Here is a 12,999-nt window from a genome sequence, read left to right on the forward strand (position 1 = left end):
CAAAAAGCATTACAGACAGAGGGCAGGTAAGAGCCATACTTCTTAACAAAAACCCTGGTTTGTGTCTGTACTGTCAGTCCTCCATATGAACAGGACATGACAGTGAGATGTGTCAGATGGCCACATTGCTACCAAAGCAAAAGAGAGTTATGAGTGATCAGAAAACATTAACTGATCCTTTCATATGTAACAAGAGGAAATCTGCAGATGGAGTGGCATTACTGACAGTAGACAGAAGAGGCATAAAGGAAAATTGAGCCCACGAAGTACCTCTAATCAGGGGTGTAGCCAGAAATGTACATGTTGTACTCAAACCTAAAGATGTTGCCTCCACCACCCACCTGTCATTTTAAAAATGCGCTCAACCTCAAAATGCTACCTCAAATACATATAGGAAGGTGACATATTATTGTCGACTGTTTACATTTATTCTCATAAAAAGCTGTTTTTAGTGGTGTATTCTCTTCATACAAGCATTCTTTGTATATCTGTATACTCTAAATGTTCATTTGCATCAATACTTCTCAACCTCTTAGTGTAAATAATCTGAACAAAGCCTGAAATAATAGGGGGACAAAGGCCCAAAAATAGGGGCAAATTTTAAATATTGCTCTTATAAACTTAGAAAGTTGCTAGAATAACATGATTTAACTTAGCATGCATTTCTGAAGGATATGAAGCCTGAAACCCAAATGTATATCATTGTTTAGTGACTTGAATCCTCAGATCATCTCACAGATTTGCCAAAAAATGCAAATTTTATGAGGAGCAGAGCAAAAATATAAGCAAAAATCTGGATAATCTGTGAAAATCTGGGCAGTTGAGAAGTGTGTTTGCAGAGTTCTAAACATTCTGTGCTTTCTGAGTGATGAACTTTAAAGAGATGCCCAAAAACAAAATGTACTCATTTGAAAACACTGAGTATGCCTGGCTACACACTCCCTGGGACTCATGAAGCAAGGACGATGTAGAGATGGTGCAGCAGCAGCATATGCATATTAATGAAGGTGCACTGCCACACCGTCCATGTGCACAGGAAACGTGCGCAAGTACAGGGGGCGTGTTTAAGTGCTGCACGGAGGCGTGAACATGTTGGCTACAGTCGCGCAACCTAAGATGCTGACTAGTACAGCTGCCTCTAATAGTAATCTCTCCTGTCAGTGTCCGTGGATACTGAAAGCATACAAGAGAGTTCCGCGAACCCCAAAATTAAATCACAGGAGTAAACACAAAAGCACGTAGCTGAAATTTGAGCCCCCATCCCTCGGACAATGACATTTAAAACCCTGTGTCCGTATTTCATTGTAGTGTTGATTTTTATACCAAGTGGAAGTGAAACGCAGCGTGTTTGCGTGCCACTGCCCTTTGCTAAGCCTAGCCCAATGGTTAGGGTTACCACCTGTCCCACGTTGCGAGGGACCCTCCCTCTTTGTGCAGTTGTGTCCTGACAAAAATGATTAAAAATGGCAAATGTCCTGAGATTGTAGGACATAATTATATCCTATATTGTATGTAATAGTTGCATAACACAGTTATTCTGTATCTAAAATACCTAAATGTTATAACAAACAGAATAAGCAACTAAAATGCTACAAGAATAAGCTATCATGTAGGCAAAAAAGTTAAGTTCTATCCTTTGTACTGACCATGGGTATGTGTCGGCCTGTAAAATCTGATGTGTGCCCCGAAAATGTCCCACTTTGGCCATTTGAAAAGGTGGCAACCCTACCAATGGTCAGAGCATTCGCTCTATAAGTGGCCATTCGCGGTCTGAATCATCATTGTCTGGATGGCCCAAAGATGAATGGGTATTACCCGGGTCAACCTACCATGTCATGAAAGATAAGTATTTGCTTGTACCTATGTGCGTGAAGTACAGCATGTGGAAGACCAAATATGCTAGGGTTGTCCTCACAACCATATTGGTACCAGAGATATGTAGAGTACGCAATGTGTACTGCTGTCTGTGCCATGGGTCAGCAACCAGAGAAGGGATGGATGGTGTGTTTGTGGAATTTGGGGGGGTGACGGGTAATGTAATAATTCGCCAAGGGGAGACTGGGTCAGATGTACAATAGGTGAACTGGAGGTGTACGAGGGAGCAGTGGGTGAATCAAAAAGGAAACCAAAGAACATACATTCACATCCTCAATATACCCTGACAGGCCATACTGCAGAACACAATCCCACAAACATATGAACAATAAAATGTGCGATACACATGTACAGATACGGTACCAGCTCATACCCACATAATAGTCTGGCCTGAACTGAGCCATCCAACCTCTACACACCTGGATACATAATTGAATACTCATCATTCCCTCCACAGCACACCCCCCCTTGCTGAATGTCCACCAAAACCACCCATACTCGGACTGCTAGCTTGGGCCAGACATACCTGCACATAGTGCCCCCTACCCACATCTAATAGGCAGTCTCACCCTAGGCAGTCTCAGGCTTGCAAACTAGGTATCCCATGCATGTATAACCCTCCCTCATTTTCATAAAGCCAAAAGAATGGGAGTCATTGGCATCTGCAATTTTTGGACATCCCTCATGGGATAAGTGTCTGTACTAAAGATTAGACTTGGTGGCACAACATGTTGTCCAGCCCCGTAGACATCCATACACAAGTTGCATTAGCAGTAGTTGTCCACAACCCTGCTCAGCCTCCAACCGGACCTGCATAACCAACGACCCAGGATTAAACACCTGACCATGATGCACATCTCCCCATGTGCATTATCGGGAATATATACATTTCACATGTTCCCTGGAAGCTTCCCCATAGCCATCATCCAAATAGTACACATTCACAAATTGTATACCCTGTCCAAGTTTCACATTGTAATGATGCACACAACCCCTGTATACAAAAGGTACACATCCCTCCTGGATGCGGGTGTTCATATACATGGCCATGTACAACCCCAGATATGTAGTCATACATCTATAACTGTGCATACTTATATATGCAGAGCTACAACTACACATCACACATACATGCATATAAGTAATTGTCAAGTATGTGCCCTATTTATAAATATGTATACTTGCAAATGTATACATATGTCTCTCAGAAACACATGAACATTAACATGTACTATACATATGTACACCAACTGACTGTCACATTTGTTGCCAGTAGTGTGGAATGCCTGTAGTAAAGTCATATAACCTAACTACCATCCATGCAGAATGTACCACGGATGGTGTAGTGGTCAAACTGGTGATTAAGGTGTTTCCGTTTCTGGGTCCAAACCATGCAAGGGCTGCTAATTTTATATGATGCCCAGAATAATGGCCGTCGGATATAGGGGTGGTGGTAAATGGAGGTCATTCAACAGTATGGGAAATGTAAATAAGTATGTAGGTGTATGTGCATGTACAGACATATATATATATATATATATATATATATATATATATATATATATATATATATATATAAATGCATATGAAGAATGAACATGGTCACAATAAAGCAGTCATAATGAATGTAAAGGGAAACAGCAGCGGAACCCCCCGTATTATTTTAGTGCTGTCATATCAAGCTGGACAGAGGTGAGCACACCTCCTGTGTCCCCACCCACAGGTAGGATACTAACAGTGGAACTAACTTTGTCCACGTGCTAAGTCTAACTTTCAAACAGTCTCCATTCGGACAAGCCAAAAACCAGAAGACTTATTGAACACCCTGACCATTATATGAATGTATGTCCCAGGACTATAAGCTTGGGACGTCTGAATATACTTGGAGTGAGCCAACATACGAGACATGTCTAGAGCAGTAGGGAGTGGAGCATGTGTAGTGGTGTGGTTTATTTCCGACTGGAGAATGGATGAATGCTGTGTTAATGATGTTTTGCTGCATTTGTTCTGGTAACTATGAACCATGGGTATACATGCAAATGAAGCAGCACAGCAATAGTGTAGTGGTTAGAGCATCCGCCTATCGAGCAGACATTGCCGGTTTGACTGCAGCACACACCATTTACGATGCGTAATCCGTATACAAGCATATCCTGCTATTTTATGCTGTATAACGATATAATACCATTGAAATGTGAACTGGAGTGACGTATCACAATAAGAATGCAGAAGGTGTTTGCGTGACGGGATGAAATGTGAACTGGAGTGACGTATCACAGTAAGAATGCAGAAGGTGTTTGCGTGATGGGAAACAGCGGTTAAACATGGCGAAACGGAAAACCGCTGGTGAAAAGTGTTCTACTCACCCTTTGCCCAATGGCCCTTGCTCTGCCCAGCAACACAATAAACCGCCTCAGCCAGGCTCGATGCCAGGACCCTACACATCACAACCAATGTTATTTACCACTAAGCCATGGCAGCACAGACAGCACAGTCATTCAACAGTATGATCACAGTAATTAATCATGTAGATATATATGCATGCGTACGTACAGATATATATATCTACAGAACGAACATGGGCACAAGAAACCATTCATAACGAATGCGAAGGAAAACAACAGTAGAACACCCACATTATCTAGTGCTGACATATCAAGCTGGCCAGAGGTGGGCAAACCCCCTGCATCTCTAATTACAGGTAGGATGCTGACAGTGGGAGTAACTTTGTCCTCGTGCTAAGTCTGACTTTCAAATGAGTACAGGGAAGTCCCAGTCCCAGTCCCCAGTCCCCAGTCCCCAGTCCCCAGTCCCCAGTCCCCAGTCCCCAGTCAGATGAGCCTAAACCCGGATGACCATATGAACACCCTCACAATCATACAAACGTATGTGCCAGGATTATAGGCTTGGGAAGTCTGAATATACTTGGAGTGAGTCAACATGCGGGACGGGTCCAGAGCAGTAGGGAATGGCGCATGTGTAATGGTGTGGTTTTCCCAACAGGAGAATGTATGCCTGCTGTGTTAGTGAAGTGTTGAGGCATGTGTTCGGATACCTATGAACTATGGGTATACATATAAATGAAGCAGAACACCAATAGTGTAGTCTTTAGAGCATCTGCCTAATGAACAGGCATTCAAGGTTCAAGTTTGACTATAGCACATAAAACCGACATAATAACATGTAAAAGTGAACTTGAGTATCGCATGGGACTTTTAACCAGATCTTTTCAATCAAAGTGGTACTGCCATAATGAATAAGGCACAAGTAAGCACAAATAAGTGGCAGTAAACATATGTAACACACAGTAAGCATATGCGAGTGCGCTTGCGCGGGTGTAAGCAGCGCCCAGCATAGGAAATGTATATAGGTATGTACAGATGTAATATATATATATATATATATATATATATATATATATATATATATATATATATATATATAAGACGTCCTGTTCGATTCTCAGCTAAAGCGTCTTCTGTGTGGAGACATGAGTGAATGGGCGTACCTTCGTTGAAGGTTGTGTGTCAGAGCTGGCAACTCAGCACTTAAAAATCTACTGCCAATCATTAGCGGACCGGAGTTCTGTTGTGGCGACCCCTAACCAGGAAAAGCCGAAAGGTGCAACAACAACATATATATGAAGAATGAACGTCATAACAATAAAGCATAAACAAGGGATGAGAAGGGAATCAACAGCAACTATATATATATATGTGACAGTAAATATACACGTGTATATATCTAGGATATGATACAGCAGTTATGAGTAACATATGTTCACAGGCCATTCATATGGTGGTGGGAGGTCCAATAAACAAACGTGTAACACGTAGCATCACCCCAGACCCCCCCAGCTAGGCCACTGAGATATACAGACAGACAATAAAGGTAAACACACCACTGCTTCCCAGACCACCGGCAGGATACTACCAGTGGGAGAGACCTGCATGGTCTAATCTTGAAACATAGACATCAATGTCCCTTGTGGGACACCAAAAATTAATGATCAAAGCCAGTCCCGGTAATGATTTATCAGACCAGGCTGTAGATGTACACGGACCAGTAGGTTGTGCAAGCCTGATAACCCATGGGTCGACACAATGTACGACATGTGTCCCAACATGGGGAGAGTGGGCAGTGTGTAATGGTGTGTTTATACCCCACCTGCACCCAGAGTAAGGATGACTGCTGTAGAGGAGTGGCAGGTGGGGGAACTATGGGTATGAGATTATGGGCCTAGGCATGCAGGTATTGGCTGGCAGAGCTGTATTAGGACTGCCCAGGGGATGTAAATAATATTCCGATATGGGCATAGCTGATGCCCATACCTCCCAACCCCTAAGAGCACATCCACTGGATAGGCTGTAAACCATTAGGGGAACACATAGGGACCATACCATTGAACTGTCCCCGATTACCAGGGACATCCCTGACTTCGACTCAGATTCTAACTCTGTCCCACCTAAACCCTCCTAGAATTAGTGATATTAGGAGGAAAGGTGGTGGGTTACACATAATGAATAACGATAATTAAGAGTCATAAACTGCATGTACCTCAGACAATGTGTATGAATACATATGCTCTGAGTCTCTCAATGTGTCAGGTTGATAGCACCAATAATTTAAATGTGTCCCTGATGTTGTTATGCCGTGTCCCTGATTCAGTCTTCATTTTTCCCCAATTGTATGAGAGGTGTGATAGGGACAGAAAGCACATATTCCACTGACTACCTTAGAAAGATGATAGAATAATAGGTATGTAGTAGCATGACTCAGCTGACAGATGTGGGTCCCATAACCCAATTATTTGTCTGTATTGAAGAGTCTTAGTTCCCATGTATCTGCCAGATGGGTGCAGATTGTAAGAGGAACACACAAATAATATGAATAAAACACTGGACAGGCCGCTGATTCTGTACAGTTGAACGGCATGCCGTCGCCTAATGGGCAGCCATTCCCAATACTGTAGGCATGTATTCCAATGTAACAGACATCACAAGGTAATATTTTGGCCTTCGCTCCCACGCAGGGGTGTGAGTGTCAGATGCAAGCACCAATGTCAGTGCATTTGTAAGTGTGGGAGCAAGCGGGTGTAAGCCTGTTTGGCCGCCAGTATGCGAGTATTACACTGGTAAAGCAATGTAGAGGCTAATTGAGTGTAAGAAGCTGCAACCAGAGGTTAGCATTACATAACACCACGCAAACCCATGAACACCCGCTCACAACTGCTTTCATGTGCCTTAATCCCTCCGTATCCAATGGCCTTGTTCTGCCCTGCAACAAAATAAGCGGCCCCTGCAAGGCTCGGAACCAGGACACTGCACACACAGCTAATGTGATTTACCAATACGCCATGGCATATATGCAGACATCAGACATTACCACAAACATATCATACAGCTCAGTCATTCAACAATATAGGAATGTATTCCATCATGTAGATGTATGTGTGAGTGTTTATGTCCAGCATATAGTTACATACATATATAGAGATATATCAGGAACATACCATGTGACAACAAAGCATTACAAATGAATGAAAAGGGAAACACCAGTGACACCTGTGTTATGTAGTGATGTTGCCCTATGTAATATCAAGACTCCCTCAGACAGGCATGTGTCAGTCATACACGCAAACAGTTGTACACTGGCTGTATACATCACTCTGTGCATGTAATGTACATTAACACAACAGTACCTGTCCAATCATTATGTGAGAACAGTACTCTTGCAAGGTGCTGTGTGCAACATCATCATCATGATAAAGGTAAATGGGGTAACCAGAGAGGGACTGGTAGTGTTGTGTGTACAATAGGGTCATCTGCATCATGTGTACCTGGAATATTTAGGAGTGAAGTGCATGCCAGGATCGTGCGGCTGAGGGATCAGGGGTGAGGATAACAGGAGTATATTGTGATGCATAGTACAAGGGTTACATGTGTCCAGTGAGTATGTGTGTGAAATGGACAGCTATGTATGGGGCAAATGTCCTGGGAACCAATTGGCCTTATGTTTTGTGTGGGATGTGGGGGAAGGAGAGTAGGTATGCCCATGGAGGATAGGTAGGGTAGGATCACACACAAGACAGCATACAGGGTTGATATATGACACATGTGGGGGGATACACCTCAGATGGGGAGGGGTGTTTGGCATTCACAAGGCCATGGTAACAGTGGGATGGAGGTCCACAGCCATGGGCAGCCACCACTCCACCAAAACAGCTGCAAAGGAGGCAGTGGTGGGGCTGTCCAGGAGGGGCGACCTCACCCTGTAAATGTGACACTCTGCCCTTGAGCTTGTGTATCTGGCCTCGGAACCCCTTATTAAGCCCCCAATGTACCATGTCCAAACCCCCACGACAGCAGACATGTTCCTGTTTGGCCCTGCTCCCAGGGGGGACAGTGCCCATCCTCACTGGTGGTACCAACCAGAAGGTGGTGCAGAGCCAACAGAGGTTGAGGTCCAAGGCTGGGCCCCAGATGTGCTGGTGCCCAGTGCCATTGTCAGCTGAAGTGGGACAGTAGGTTCTGCCGGGACCTCCAAACCCATACAGCCTATGGTGTTGCAGTTTAAACACAGATATGGCTTAGTAATAAACAACAGCATTCAGGATTACTTACAACAGTATGCATAGATATGACCATTAACCCAACACAACAGATGGTATACATTTGCAGAGGGAGCACAACACATGCATATATACTGCATGACATCTGTACAAACTGTAGTAGACGTGTGACTGCAGCTATGAACAGTGGCCCATTATTGGCTTGCCACTGAGAACCCCAGACAGTGTCTGTCATGCCACTGTGTCATGTGACATATGTCCAGGCAGGGATGTGATGGCAGTAACACATCCCTATCACCATGTACTGGCAGCAATCATCACACTATGCTCCTGCTGTGCACAGATGTGTGTTCAGTGTGTAACACAGGAAACAAATGGTTCCACATGCTGACCAGTCCACAAATGGCCCTACAGATGGGGGTCCCTCATGAACAGAGCACTGTCATGTCTGTTATAAAACATGCAGAATATCCATTACCACAAACAACATGTTAAACAGGCAGTAGTCTCAATGAAGCATAGCTACACTTACATGCTGTAGTCATGTCTGGCACATCACCCTCCTGTCTTTAGGCTATTTCCCACTGTGTATGATGTTTGAGAAACATCCAGATATCATCTGTGACACGTTTCCAAACACCACATCCAGGTACCACTCACAGCGACTGTCATGGCCAAACACCAACGTGATGTTCCTAGATATTGTACTGTGTTTATCATGCGAATGGATATGGGAACATCATCACAGCTGTTCCACATGCAATCAGCTAGAGGAGGCCTGCAATAGGTGCAGAGGCCATCACCTGATCATGTCCATCACTTACAATACACATGCTGCTGCTGAGCAGGTGTACGCCTCTACATCCACCAGAGAGTGTGTGGGAAGGACAGACAATGTACATCAGAGAAGGGCTTGGAGACTAAAACCTAAGCATTGTCTGTCACACACCTACCAGTACAGGGGTCAAACACCTGGCTGACTAGTCATTACTATTACAAGTGCATGCAGTTACTACATGTGCCACATAGCCGAAATGTTGCTGAGCTGTAAGAACATATATGTGTGTTGGTGAGAGACATGTGCAACAGAGATATAGTAGATATACATTAGGTGTAGCACACATGGCTGTCCACGAGAACAGATGCCATTGTCACCACAAGCACACTCTCTAATGGACTCACATTGACATTCTTTGCCAGGGCCACAAATACACTCCCTAACTACTTAGTTTGCCGCACTGCAGTAATGCACAGGTACTGCAAGCACCACAGAGGATATCTGGAGGTTCTATGGGCTAGGGCATGTGAACGTATATGACATCTGTTGGTATGCCAATGGGGGTTATACTGGGTGTGACTGTGGTTGGGAGCATCATAACCCACACGCAGACACAAAGTGCCAGTACTGACATGCCTGTATGCATTGCTTCATGGGTGTGTAGTAGATGGCTGTGCAAGATGACTGTACAAGGCTGGATGAGGAGTAATCCTTGACATCGTGCCACCACACAATGGTGTGCAGTGTTGTACAGGGGTGTAGTGTCTTCAATGTCCCACACAGATGGGTACTGCATGAACTGCCCTGACATCCTGGTTACCATTGTGTATGGCCATAGCTTTGCAATGCATGCCATGTCTGTGTTTGATAGTCTTTGACATGGACATTGTCTTGGATGTGCATGTCCCACAATACTGTACAGTGACATGTACAGGTGTACCTGGTATGGCAGGCACATGTTGTGTACACAGACTGTTATCCTCCAATATGCCAATACTGGCCTGTTGTGGCAAAACCTGCTTCTAGTCAGCAGGTCGACCCTGCACCTGCGTTGATAGCATGATACAGGTATTCCCTGGTGTCAGTGGTATTGTCCGCAATTATGTGCCTATTGTACCGCTGTACAGGGTGCCATGTCCTCTGCAGCCCACTGCAATCACACCATGCCTACCATCTGTCATCAATGTGCATGGTACTAGCAACATAGCAGGATATCCTAGACAAGTGTGTTTGTGTATGACACATGGGTTCAGGACATATACCGGGTACTAGTAGGGTTGCATACTTTGTTCACCAGGCTTTTTGCCAGATGTAGGAGTATGGATTGCCAACACAGTCCCATGGCTTACTGACATCTGTACTCCTCTTGAGGTGGGCTGTGTGTCATAAGATGGACACCATATATGAAAACTACAAGATCTGCTCCACAACAAGTTCAGTGGTTAGACACTCACAGCCACCCCCACACAGTCTCTGACAGTCAAACACACACACCTGCCATGTCCTGGATTCGAACCTTACCTACCTAGTGTATCACACTGCAGCAATACACATTTACAGCACGCGCTATAGAGAATACCTGGTTATAGCAGTCCTAGAGGTGTATTTCTAGCTGTGTGACATCAGCAGGATTGCCAAAGGTGAGTATATGACTTGTATGGAGTGTGAGTACTCTAAAAGCATTGGTCTGTCCTCAGGCAGATGGATACACACACACACACACACACACACACACACACACACACACACACACACACACACACACACACACACACACACACACACATACACACACACAGTTGGCAAGTCTGGGATTACAAGACTGGCGTAACTACTCTATCACACTACAGCAATACGCAGTTACAGAACACACAACAGAGCTACTGGTCTACGACGTTCCCAGAGGTGTATTTCTAGGTGAGTGACATCAGCAGCATTGCCAAAGGTGAGTATATGATTTGTACAGACTGTGGGTAGCCTATAAACCATTTCTCTCTACACAGTCTGAGACAGACAGACGCACAAGTCTGGGGTTAGAACTACTACCTACCTAGTATAACACTACAGCAGTATGCGGTTATGGGATGCACCATGGAGATTACTGAGCTACAGCTCTCCCAAAGGTGTATTTTACAATGGATGACCTCAGCAGGCTTGTCATAATACTGCTATGGGGAGGGCAGTGTGTGCGTGGGCCATAACCCAGTCATGTAGGGGTTGAGATGCCACATGTGGGTGCACACGGGGCCATATGTCACAGACACGTGTATACAGCTAATTGATGACTACTTCCCTGTACAGTCATGTTGCACAGCTGGCACGTGCACCACATAGTCTGACATGCTGACAGATACAGGTGGCTAGTATCTGCAGTGAATGACATCTGCACCTCATGTGTTTGGGGCCCTTTGGCTGTGTGCTGGATGGGACAGGTATGGATGGCTCCTTGTCACCGTCACCCTCTTCCACACATCTATGTCCATCTACCTTAGATGTATTATAGTATGTTGTCCTTACATATATGCCTGCATTCCTATCCACTGTGTGTGCAAGGCAGGCGTGGTGCATACTGACATGTGTCTGCACTAAGAACTGCGACTGCCAGATATGTCCAGACCACTGGTGTTTGCAGACATGGCCTTCATGTGTTTAAGTGTGTGAGCATGCCCAGTATGACCATTCAGTATGTTGATGACTGACATTGCCTTCATACCTTCAAGTGTGTGAGCATGCCCTGTATGGCCATCTGTATCACATGTGTTACATGTCCAGGTAGTCTATACTGTGGTGCTGACCTTTGTGTTGTACACCGACAGGTAGCATGCTGTGTCTGCAGGGTATCCATCAGTCATGTGGCATTGACTGTTGCTATGTTTCTGTATAGCGGGGTGGGGACACCTCACTGTATCTACATTCCTACACAGGAGCGGGGGCACACCTGACTGTTGCTATAAGTGTACGTTGGATGTGGGGCACAACTGACACTTGTACACATTTGCTAATACTGTCCTGGTATGTCAGGCACTCCATTTCAGTATGTAGTCTAACCCAGTGTGGTGGCTAGAGGCATATTAGTGTACTGCAGATCTTAGATTTAATTACCAACATATTAGTTTCTGCCTTCCTAGCCTTCACAACCTACTTCCAACTGCCTGGCCTGCTGTAGGCTGTCCGTGTGGGTCTGTGGGAGGGGTTACCCATAGGGCACATTCAGAGGCCATAGTACAGCATTTGTTTGTGTCGGTCTACACCTGTCCAGCTGGTTGAGACTTGTGTGGGTCTTATGGACACACATGACGCACATCCCATTACCTGCAGGAGGTTTTGTCACCCTGTGTAGTACTGGCTACTATGGTGACTCGGGTATGTGTTACAGATGTCATGGTGCCACTATGGGTGTCTACTGTCTGCTGCCTTAACATTCGGCCACCCAATTCCCTTGCATGCTCACATCCATACCATAGCTACAGGTACCAACACATTCTACTACATTTGACAATTGGTAGGTTGATTGACTTACCTTGAGGGTGTGCCAGACTTGAGGATGGTGCTGGAAGGCTGCCTTTGTCAGATGTACATAGTACACTCCCTATACATGGCTGAGCACAGGTAGTGTCATGTTTGGCATCTCTTTTACTGTCTGTGTGAGTCAGAGAGAGTGACATTCCCTGGGTCCCTACTGTGTCAGTGCATATGGTATGCTTTGCCTCTTTGCCAAGGCCAGGTCATACTGGGCATGCCTCCTTCTGCCTACTGGGTCATGCTCAGGTTGTTC

General features: G+C 44.9%; 1 protein-coding gene across 1 annotated transcript in view; it reads right to left on the bottom strand.

The window, feature by feature from the left end:
* LOC122795974 (dedicator of cytokinesis protein 2-like) overlaps positions 1–12,999 on the bottom strand; it is a 2,887,083-nt gene that overhangs the window by 2,559,732 nt on the left and 314,352 nt on the right. The window lies entirely within an intron of this gene.

This window comes from Protopterus annectens, chromosome 2.part2 (genome assembly GCF_019279795.1).
Source record: "Protopterus annectens isolate FY-2018-M chromosome 2.part2, PAN1.0, whole genome shotgun sequence".
Taxonomy (NCBI): Eukaryota; Metazoa; Chordata; order Ceratodontiformes; family Protopteridae; genus Protopterus; species Protopterus annectens.